The sequence below is a fragment of the Theropithecus gelada genome, chromosome 20 (assembly GCF_003255815.1).
Source record: "Theropithecus gelada isolate Dixy chromosome 20, Tgel_1.0, whole genome shotgun sequence".
Lineage (NCBI taxonomy): Eukaryota > Metazoa > Chordata > Mammalia > Primates > Cercopithecidae > Theropithecus > Theropithecus gelada.
In genome coordinates, this window is record NC_037688.1 from 55,525,308 (window position 1) to 55,536,478 (window position 11,171).

Sequence of the window (11,171 nt, forward strand, 5' to 3'; positions counted from 1 at the left end):
GCGCCTGCCACCATGCTTGGCTAATTTTTGTATTTTTAGTAGAGATGGGGTTTTGCCATGTGGGCCATGCTGGTCTCAAATTCCTAGCCTCAAGCGATCCACTCACCTCAGCCTCCTAAAGTGCTCTGATAACAGGCATGAGCCACCATGCCTGGCCAGTTACTAGTTTTGTTTGAAGCCTGTGCAAATCCTTCAACCTGAATCAGTGTGGAATTGGGGGTTTAGTTATCTCCACTGGCATGACATGAAGTAGGCTGGGGAAGGGATGGTTTTCCCGAGGAAAACTGGGGCACCATCCCCAGAAAGTGCTAAGCAGACAGTTACAGCAGTGTCTACTACAATATATATATTTTTAATTCCTCCCCCAACCTTTTTTTTTTTTTTTTGAGCAAGATCTTGCTTTGTCCCCCAGGCTGGAGTGCAGTGGCACCATCATGGCTCACTGCAGCAGTGACCACCCAGGCTCAGGCAGTCCTCCAGCTTCAACCTCCCAAGTAGTTAGAACTACAGGCACACAACACCATGTCCAGCTAATTTGTGTGTGTGTGTGTGTGTGTGTATATATATATATATATATATATATATATATATATATATTTTTTTTTTTTTTTTTTTTTTTTGTAGAGATGGAGTTTTGGCATGTTGCCCAGGCTGGTCTCAAGCTCCTGGGCTTGAGACCAGTCCTCCCCTTCAGCCTCCCAAAGTGCTGGGATTACAGGTGTGAGCCACTGCTCCTGGCCTAATTCCTCCCATTAACTACCACATGAAGTCCACCACCCCTGGCTAATTTTAAAAAATTATTTAGGAGATAGGGGTCTCTCTATGTTGCTCAGGCTGGTCTCGAACTCCTGGCCTCAAGCAATCCTCTTGTTTCACCCTCCCAAGTAGCTGGGATTATAGATGCAAGCCACCATGTTCAGTTTAGATTGTACAATTTCTTTTCTTTTCTTTTCTTTTCTTTTTGAGACAGAGTTTCGCTCTTGTTGCTCAGGCTGGAGTGTAATGGCACGATCTCAGTTCACTGCAACCTCCGGCTCCCGGGTTCAAGTAATTCTCCTGCTTCAGCTTCCCTAGTAGCTGGGATTACAGGTATGCACCACCACGCCCAGCTAATTTTTTGTATTTTGTTTTAGTAGAGACGGGGTTTCTTCATGTTGGTCAGGCTGGTCTTGAACCCCCAACCTCAGGTGATCTGCCTGACTCGGCCGCCCAAAGTGCTGGGATTACAGGCGTGAGCCACCGCACCTGGCTAGGTTGTACAGTTTCTTGAAGACCATTATGCTGGTGTCTTCCCTTTGAAGCCCTCTTTTTTTTTTTTTTTTTTTTTTTTTTGAGACGGAGTCTCGCTCTGTCGCCCGGGCTGGAGTGCAGTGGCCGGATCTCAGCTCACTGCAAGCTCCGCCTCCCGGGTTCCCGCCATTCTCCGGCCTCAGCCTCCCGAGTAGCTGGGACTACAGACGCCCGCTACCGCGCCCGGCTAGTTTTTTGTATTTCTTAATAGAGACGGGGTTTCACCGTGTTAGCCAGGATGGTCTCGATCTCCTGACCTCGTGATCCGCCCGTCTCGGCCTCCCAAAGTGCTGGGATTACAGGCTTGAGCCACCGCGCCCGGCCTGAAGCCCTCTTATATTTTGTTGGAGCAAAAGTAATTGTGGAGTGGGCATGGTGGCTCACACCTGTAATCCCAGCACTTTGGGAGGCCAAGGGGAGTGGATTACTTGAAGTCAGGAGTTCAAGACCAGCCTTACCAACATGGTGAAACCCTGTCTCTACTAAAAACACAAAATTAGCTGGCAGACTAGTTTCCTAGTTGGGGTTTCACCATATTGGCCAGCCTGATCTCGAACTCCTGACCTCATGATCCACCCACCTTGGCCTCCCAAAGTGCTGGGATTACAGCCAGCCACTGTGAGCCACTGTGCCTGGCCTTATTTTTTATTTTATCTTTTTTAGAGACAGGATCTTGTTCTGTCACCCAGGGTGGAGTGCAGTGGCCTGATCATAGCTCACTGCAGCCTCAAACTCTTGGGCTTAAGTGATTCTCCTGCCTCAGCCTCCTGAGTAGCTGGGACTACAGGCACACACCACCACCCCTGGCTGGGAAACTAGTCTGAAAAGATAGATTTGGGGGTCAGGCACACTAGTGATGTACACCTGTAGTCCCAGCTACTCGGGAGCCTGAGGCAGGAGGATTGCTTGAGCCTAGGAGTTCAAGGCTGCAGTGAGCTCTGATGGTGCCACTGCACTTCAGCCTGTGCGATAGAGCAAGGCCTACAAAAACAAACAAAACTCAAAACAGAATCACATGAACACACAGCTGTGGACTGATTGGTTGACAAAAGTGTGGCGATCAGAGGCTGGCAGGGACTTCACCGTGTGTTTCCGCTAGGAACAGTGTTCGGTATTCTCTAATTCATTGTTTGTGGTGACTTTGTGGAATACAACCACCACAGAGACAGGAATCAACTGTACTTTGAACGTGTCATCCCACCACCTGCTGGCTTCCGTTGTTTCTGATGAGAAATCAGCTGTCAATCTCACTGGAGTTTCCTTGTACGCGATGAGTTGTTTTTCTCTTGCTGCTTCCAAGAGTCTCTTTTTGTCTTGTTTGTTTGTTTATTTAATTAATTTATTTATTTTGAGATGGAATTTCGCTTTTGTTGCCCAGGCTGGAGTGCAATGGCACAATCTCAGCTCACTGCAACCTCTGCCTCCCAGGTTCAAGCAGTTCTCCTGCCTCAACCTCCTGAGTAGCCGGGACTACAGGTGTGCACCACCATGTCCAGCTAATATTTGTATTTTTTGTTTGTTTGTTTGTTTTGAGACAGAGTCTCACTGTCGCCCAGGCTAGAGCGCAGTGGCACGATCTTGGCTCACTGCAACCTCTGCCTCCCTGGTTCAAGTGATTCTCCTGCCTCAGTAGCTGGGATTACAGGTGCGTGCCACCACACCCGGCTAATTTTTTATTTTTAGTAGAGATGGGGTTTCACCATGTTGGCCACCTGGTCACAAATTCCTGACCTCAGGTGATCCACCCGCCTTGGCCTCCCAAAGTGCTGGGAGTACAGTGTGAGCCACCATGCCTGGCCCTCAGGTCTCTTTTCTTATGAACTGTCTGTCCCACTGGGCAAAGCCTCTGAGCCCCTGTTTTGGACACTGGTGGAGCAGTAGCCTCTGGTCTTCATGGCTTGCCCCTCCTGGTGTGGGATCTCTGTTCCGTGAGCAAGCTGGGAGGAGTGTGATTATGGTCCCCGTATTCTCAGACTGTCGCTGATGGTAGAGCCTTCATTCTATGGTATGGGCGAGTGCTGGGTGGAGGAGTGCCCTACTTCTTTACCACATTCACCAGAAACGTAGCCTCTTTAATTTGGAGTTGGAGGGGATGAAAAATGGTGGCAGCATGCTCCTCCTGGTGAGATATGGTAAGGCTTGGTTGGCAGCTGAGGGGACAGGGAGCCTGTCTTCTTGGCCACGTCTACTCAGAGAGCAGTTTCCTTCCAGCTGAACTGTGAGGGGAGGGCAGTCAGGAGATAGTTGGTCCGCCTGGCTTAAATGCCACAGATGGCCTGACATAGTGGCTCATAATGTTACAGGTAGTTAAACAGGCATGAGCAGGGCTGGAGAGGGCTCTTCCCCACCCACCAGGAATGTCAAATGCTGGTTCAACAACGATCACATTGCCTCTCTAAATGTTATTAATAATTTGGCGGCCGGGCGCGGTGGCTCAAGCCTGTAATCCCAGCACTTTGGGAGGCCGAGACGGGCGGATCACGAGGTCAGGAGATCGAGACCATCCTGGCTAATACGGTGAAACCCCGTCTCTACTAAAAATACAAAAAACTAGCCGGGCGAGGTGGCGGGCGCCTGTAGTCCCAGCTACTCGGGAGGCTGAGGCAGGAGAATGGCGTAAACCCGGGAAGCGGAGCTTGCAGTGAGCTCAGATCCGGCCACTGCATTCCAGCCTGGGTGACAGAGCGAGACTCCGTCTCAAAAAAAAAAAAAAAAAAAAAAAATAATTTGGCAGCCAGCGCCAGGGAGAGACAATCTCCTGACGGTCCAGAGCCGTTATGTTAGAGTGTTAATTGAATGCAGACACCAGGGAGAAGCAACTTCCTGGACATGTGCATTAAGAGACAAAATGGGCCGGGCGTGGTGGCTCACACCTGTAATCCCAGCAATTTGGGAGGCCGAGGCGGGAGGATCACCTGAGGTCAGGAGTTCAAGACCAGTCTGGCCAACATGGTGAAACCCCCGTCTCTACTGAAAATACAAAATTAGCCAGGCGTGGTGGTGGGCGCCTGTAATCCCAGCACTCAGGAGACTGAAGGAGGAGAATTGCTTGAACCCGGGAGGTGGAGGTTGCAGTGAGCTGAGATCAGGCCACTGCACTCCAGCCTGGGAAATAAGAGTGAAACTCTGTCTCAAAACAAACAAACAAACAACAACAACAAAAGAAAGAGACAAAATGATGGAGCATGACCTTCCGGGGTAAGACCACTGGAAAAGGGCAGAAAACCTCAGATAGGCATGCGTGCAACTTCCTACACACACTGTGCATGCTCACCTTCCCAGGGTAAGGGGGGCACTGTGCGTGCAGGCAGCCCATCCTCAGGGAAGAATCATGGGAAAGGGGCCAGCCTATAAAATCCTAGGATCAAGTTTGAACACCACACGTGACCTTGATGCCCACTTGAGTCTCTTCCAAATGTACTTACCTTTCTTTCCCGTTTTAAAGCCATTTAAAATAAACTTCGACTTCTGCTCTGAAACTTGCCTCGTTCTCTTTTTCTGCCTTATGCCCTACAGTTCTTTCTTCTGTGGAGGCAAGAATTGAGGTTGCTGCAGACCCATACAGATTTGTCACCAGTTACTTGGATACCTTTCACCGATAACAATGCTTGTAATCCCAGCACTTGGAGGCCGAAGTGGCAGGATCGCTTGAACCCAGGAATTTGAGACCAGCCTATGCAACATAGTGAGACCCCATCTCTACAAAGTAATAATAATAATAAAAGTAATAAAGGGTCAATGCCACAGATTCTCCCTGTTCTTACTAGGTTTTAGTAGATTTTCTTGAATAAGAAAGTGAGCCAAGATTGTGCCACTGCACTCCAGCCTGGGCGACAGAGCAAGACTCCATCTCAATAAAAAATAAAATTAAATGTTTATTCATCTGTTATATGACATTAGGATAATTCTCAGAAACTTTAAGTATTTATTTATTTATTTATTTTTAAATGGTTTGCACCAGCTTTGCTTGTTTTGCTGGGGGAATAGGTCCACAGAGCTCTGGCCCTGTCATCTTAGAACTTTGATGTCCCCCAGTGTATTAATCCATTCTTGTATTGCTATAAATACCTAAGCCTGGATAATTTACAAAGGAAAGAGATTTAATTGGCTGATCATTCTGCAGGTTGTACAGGGAACATGATGCTGGCATCTGCTTGACTTCTGGGGAGGCCTCAGGAAACTTACAATCATGGCGGAAGGTGAAGGGAGACCAGGCATGTCACATGGCAAGAGCAGGAGCAAGGGAGTGAGGGAAGAGGCGCTACACACTTTATTTATTTTATTTTTATTCATTAATTTTCAGATGCGATCTCACTTTGTCATCCAGGCTGGAGTGCAGTGGCACTATCTCGGCTCACTGCAACTTCCATCTGTTAGATTCAAGTGATTGTCTTGCCTCAACCTCCTGAGTAGTTGGGACTACAGGCACGAGCCACCACGACTGGCTTTTTTTTTTTTTTAGACAGAGTTTCGCTCTTGTTGCCCAGGCTGGAGTGCAATGGCACTATCTTGGCTCACCACAACCTCCACCTCCCAGGTTCAAGCGATTCTCCTGCCTCAGCTGCTGAGTAGCTGGGATTACAGGCATGTGCCACCATACCCGGCTAATTTTGTATTTTTAGTAGAGATGGGGTTTCTCCATGTTGGTCAGGCTGGTCTCAAACTCCTGACCTCAGGTGATCCACACACCTCAGCCTCCCAAAGTGCTGGGATTACAGGCATGAGCCACTGTGCTTGGCCAATTTTTTTTTTTTTTTTTTAGATGGAGTTTCGCTCTTGTTGCCCAGGCTGGAGTGCAATGGCACCATCTCAGCTCACTGCAACCTCCACCTCCCGGGTTCAAGCAATTCTCCTGCCTCAGCCTCCTGAGTAGCTGGGATTACAGGCGTGCACCACCTCTCCTGGCTAATTTTGTATTTTTAGTAGAGACGGGGTTTCTCCATGTTGGTCAGGCTGGTCTCGAACTCCTGACCTCAGGTGATCCACCCACCTCAGCCTCCCAAAGTGCTGGGATTACAGGCGTGAGCCACCGTGCTTGGCCTAATTTTTGTATTTTTAGTAGAGACGGGGGTTTCACCATGTTGTCCAGGCTGGTCTTGAACTCCTGACCTCAAGTGATCCACCCACCTCGGCCTCCCAAAGTGCTGGGATTACAGGCGTGACCCACTGTGCCATGCCTTCACACACTTTTTTTTTTTTTTTTGAAACGGAGTCTCACTGTGTTGCCCAGGCTGGAGTGCAGTGGCGTGATCTCAGCTCTCTGCAAGCTCCGCCTCCCGGGTTCACGCCATTCTCCTGCCTCAGCCTCCTGAGTAGCTGGGACTACAGGTGCCCGCCACCTCGCCCGGCTAATTTTTTGTATATTTAGTAGAGACGGGGTTTCACTGTGTTAGCCAGGATGGTCTCGATCTCCTGACCTCGTGATCCACCTGCCTCGGCCTCCCAAAGTGCTGGGATTACAGGCATGAGCCACCGGGCCCGGACCTTCACACACTTTTAAACAACCAGATCTCGTGAGCACTCACTCACTATCACGAGAACAGCACCAAAGAGATGGTGCTAAACCATTCATGAGAAACCCACCCCCATGATCCAATCATCTCCCACCAGGCCCCACCTCTAACACCGGGGATTGCAATGCGACATGAGATTTGGGTGGGGACACAGTTCTAAACCACATCCCTCAGCTTTTCCTTTCAGGCTTTTGGGTTAGTGTGTTGTTTGCTCCAACACCTGTCTACTACTTTAGGCAGCCTCAAAGTTAAAAATCCTACCTGTTATCCAATGATGTCTCCCTGAAAAAAAAAAAAAAAATCTTGCCTGTAAATGTTTCTGAAGAATGCCTCCTGGGGAGAAGGCCTTTTGCACTGGGCCAGCTCCAGTGAGGTCAAATACAGATGGACTTGTAAGTGGAGTCTTCTAGGGAACCTCAAGACATCTCCAGTAATGACAGTTCTTTGGAAATACAACTTTGAAAGAACTCCAGCTCCGTTTTACTCCCTCAGAGGGCTGCCAGGTTGCACTGAGAATGTGGGCTGTTATTTTTCAAGGTTGCAACAGAGCTGGAGGGTGCGGGCTGGGACTAGGGCAATTTTTATTTATTTATTTATGTTAACTTTATTTTTTGAGACAGGGTCTCGCTCTGTCACCCAGGCTGGAGTGCAGGGGCACGATCTCTTCTCACTGCAACCTCCACCTCCCGGATTCAAGCGGTTCTTCTGCCTCTGCCTCCCAAGTAGCTGGGATTATAAGTACACGCCACCACGCCTGGCTAACTTTTGTATTTTTTGGTAGAGATGGGGTTTCACCATGTTGGCCAGGCTGCTTTTGAACTCCTGACCTCAAGTGATCCACCTGCTTCGGCCTCCCAGAGTGCTGGGATTACAGGCATTCGAGCCACCTTGCCCGGCCACTTTTTAAAATTTGAAAGCCACAACAAGATTTGCCTCTCCCCGGTACTTTCTCCATTTTCTAAAATTTCTCAAAGGTCGTCTTCAGTGGTTCCAAAACTTTATCTATGGAGACTTTCAGCATTTTGAGGGGTGGACTGCATCCAAATCTGGGGTCTTGAACATTTCAGTTGAGTTAGTGTCCTATTATCATTCTTCACTTCTTTGGGGCTTCAATTTCCCCTTAAGTATGGACCTTAAAGCGTTTTAATCTTGAGTGTCATTTTCTTTATAGAAAACACAGGCCAGGCGCCGTGGCTCACGCCTGTAATCCCAGTACTTTGGGAGGCCGAGGCAGGCAGATCACGAAGTCAAGAGATTAAGACCATCCTGAACAACATGGTGAAACCCTGTCTCTACTAAAAATACAAAAATTAGCTGGGCGTGGTGGCACGTGCCTGTAGTCCCAGCTACTCGGGAGGCTGAAGCAGAATTGCTTGAACCCAAGAGGCAGAGAGGTTGCAGTGAGCCGAGATCATGCCACTGCACTCCAGCCTGGCGACAGAGCGAAAATCTATCTTTAAAAAAAAAAAAGAGAGAGAGAGAAAACACAAACCAGGCTGGGCACAGTGGCTCATTCCTGTAATCCCAGGACTTTGGGAGGCCGAGACAGGTGAATCCTTGAGCCCAGGAGTTTTTTTTTTTTTTTTTTTTTTTTTTTTTTTGAGACGGAGTCTCACTGTGTCGCCCAGGCTGGAGTGCAGTGGCACGATCTCGGCTCACTGCAACCTCTGCCTCCCAGGTTCAAGCGATTCTCCTTCCTCAGCCTCCCAAGTAGCTGGGACTACAAGCGCATGCCACCATGCCTGGCTAATTTTTTGTATTTTCAGTAGAGATGGGGTTTCACTGTGTTAGCCAGGATGGTCTTGATCTCACCTCATGATCTGCCCACCTCCGCCTCCCAAAGTGTTGGGATTACAGGCGTGAGCCACCACACCCAGCCAAGCCCCCTCCCCTCCCCTCCCCTCCCCTCCCCTCCCCTCTCCTCTCCTCTCCTCTCCTCTTGACAGTCTCATTCTGTCGCCCAGGCTGGAGTGTAATGGTGGGAACTCAGCTCACTGCGGCCTCTATCTCCTAAGTTCAAGCAATTCTCGTGCTTCAGCCTCCAGAGGAGCTAGGATTATAGGCATGCGCCACCACGCCCAGCTAATTTTTGTATGTTTAGTAGAGACAGGGTTTCACCATGTTGGCCAAGCTGGTTGAACTCCTGACCTCAAGTGATTCGCTCACTTCAGCCTCCCAAAGTGCTGGGATTACAGGCATTGAGCCACTGTGCCAGGCCAAGCCAAGAGTTCAGAACTAGCCTGGGCAACATAGGGAGACTACAGCTCTATAAATAAATAAATAAGCTGAGCATGGCAATGCGTGCCTGTAGTCCCAACTACTTGGGAGGCTGAAGTGGGAGGATCCCTGGAGACTGGAAGATGGAGGCTGCAGTGAGCTATGATTGTACCACTGCACTGCAGCCTGGGGAACAGAGCAAGAGAGTCTGTCTCAAAAAAAAAAAAAAAAAAAGAAAGAAGAGAAACCAAATGAAAGTGGAGAGCTTCTGCTTCCTCTTGGTCATCTGTTCATATTACAACATCTACCCTAAGCAATGGGCCTATTTCTTCCTTTTTCTTGCTCCAGATATAGCTATCAAAGCCCTTTTTGTTGTCTATAGCATATTTTGTAATCTCAGCTCATTCCGAGTTACAGCCATCCCAACACTGTTCTCATAGGTTTCTGCCCGGCTTTTGTGCTTATCCCTAGGTTAGGCGGCTCTTCTTACATCTTCTTTTATTACAGAACTTTCTGTGTGGCCGCTTTGGCTCCTATAAATGCTACTCCGATTGCCTCTTCATCAGGACTCGAAAGGGATGGAGGAGTGGCTGGTTTTCTGGGGAGGCGGGAGGAGGTTGGATATTCTTGAAATGATAAATAATGATACATATTAGTTCAGTATTGGAACACAGATAAATATTTAGCACATGCAGTGAGATAATTGTTCATTTCTTTAGCATCCTATGATTAATTTAGCATCCTAATAGTCACAGGCATTGTCTTGTTCACCTCAAGTCCATTAATACACCATTACATACTGCTTTTTCCCCTTAGCTTTCATTTCAGTTATTTACAACTGTGTGGTAAACGATCCTAAAATTTAGTGGCATGAAACAACCACCTTTACATTTTTTTTTCCAAATGTTCATTGATTCTGTGGGTGGAGTTTGGGAAGGGCAAAGTGGGAAAAACTATACTCTGCTCTGTGATGTCTGAGCCTCAGCCTCAGATGGGGTGACCCGAACAGCCAACGGTAACTCTAATGGATGGAGAGGGAACAGCCGGGGCTGGGGATCCGCTTCGCAGATAGCTGCTTTAGTCACATGCCTGTCGTATGCGCTGCAGTGGCAGGAGAGTAGGCTCAGGCCCAGAGGGGACTGAAAACCACAGAGCCTGTGTGTAAGGGGGCAACCTGTATGTGAAAACGCAGTTGGACTTTTTTTTTTTTTTTTTTTTTTTGAGATAAGAGTCTCACTCTGTCACCCAGGCTGGAGTGCAGTGGTGTGATCTTGACTCACTGCAACCTCTGCCTCCTGGGTTCAAGTGATTCTCCTGCCTCAGCCTCCGAGTAGCTGGCATTACAGGCGCCCATCACCACACCTGGCTAATTTTTGTATTTTTAGTAGAGATGGGGTTTCACCATGTTGGCCAGGATGGTCTCGAACTCCTGCCTTCAGGGGATCCGCCTGCCAAAGTGCTGGGATTATAGGTGTGAGCCATCACGCCATGCCTTTTCTTTTCTTTTCTTTTCTTTCGGAGGCAGGGTCTCAGTCTGTCACCCAGGCTGGAGGGCAGTGGTGCAATCTCAGCTCACTGCAGCCTCTACCTCCTGGGCTCAAGCGATCCTCCCATCTTAGCCTCTCAACTACAGATGTGCGCCACCATGCCTCTCTAACTTTTTTTTTTTTTGAGAAGGAGTTTCGCTTTCCTTGCCCAGGTTGGAGTGCAATGGTGCAGTCTCGGCTCACTGCAATCTCTGCCTCCCAGGTTCAAGCGATTCTCCTGCCTCAGTTTCCGAGTAGCTGGGATTACAGGCATGCACCACCATGCCTGGCTAATTTTGTATTTTTAGTAGGGACGGGGTTTCTCCATGTTGGCCAGGCTAGTCTCAAACTCCTGACCTCAGGGGATCCGCCTGCCTCGGCCTCCTGGCTAATTTTTTACAAATTTTTTTGTAGAGACTCAGTACATTGCCCAGGCTGGTCTGGAACTTGTGGGCTCAAGTCATCCTCCCACTTATGCCTCCCAAAGTTCTGGATTACAGATGTCAGCCAGTGCGCCTGGCTGGCTTTCCTTCTTTCCTTTTTTCCTTCCTTCCTTTCCTTTCTTTTTTTTTGTTGAGATGGAGTCTCGCTCTGTCTCCCAGGCTGGAGTGCAGTGGTGCAATCT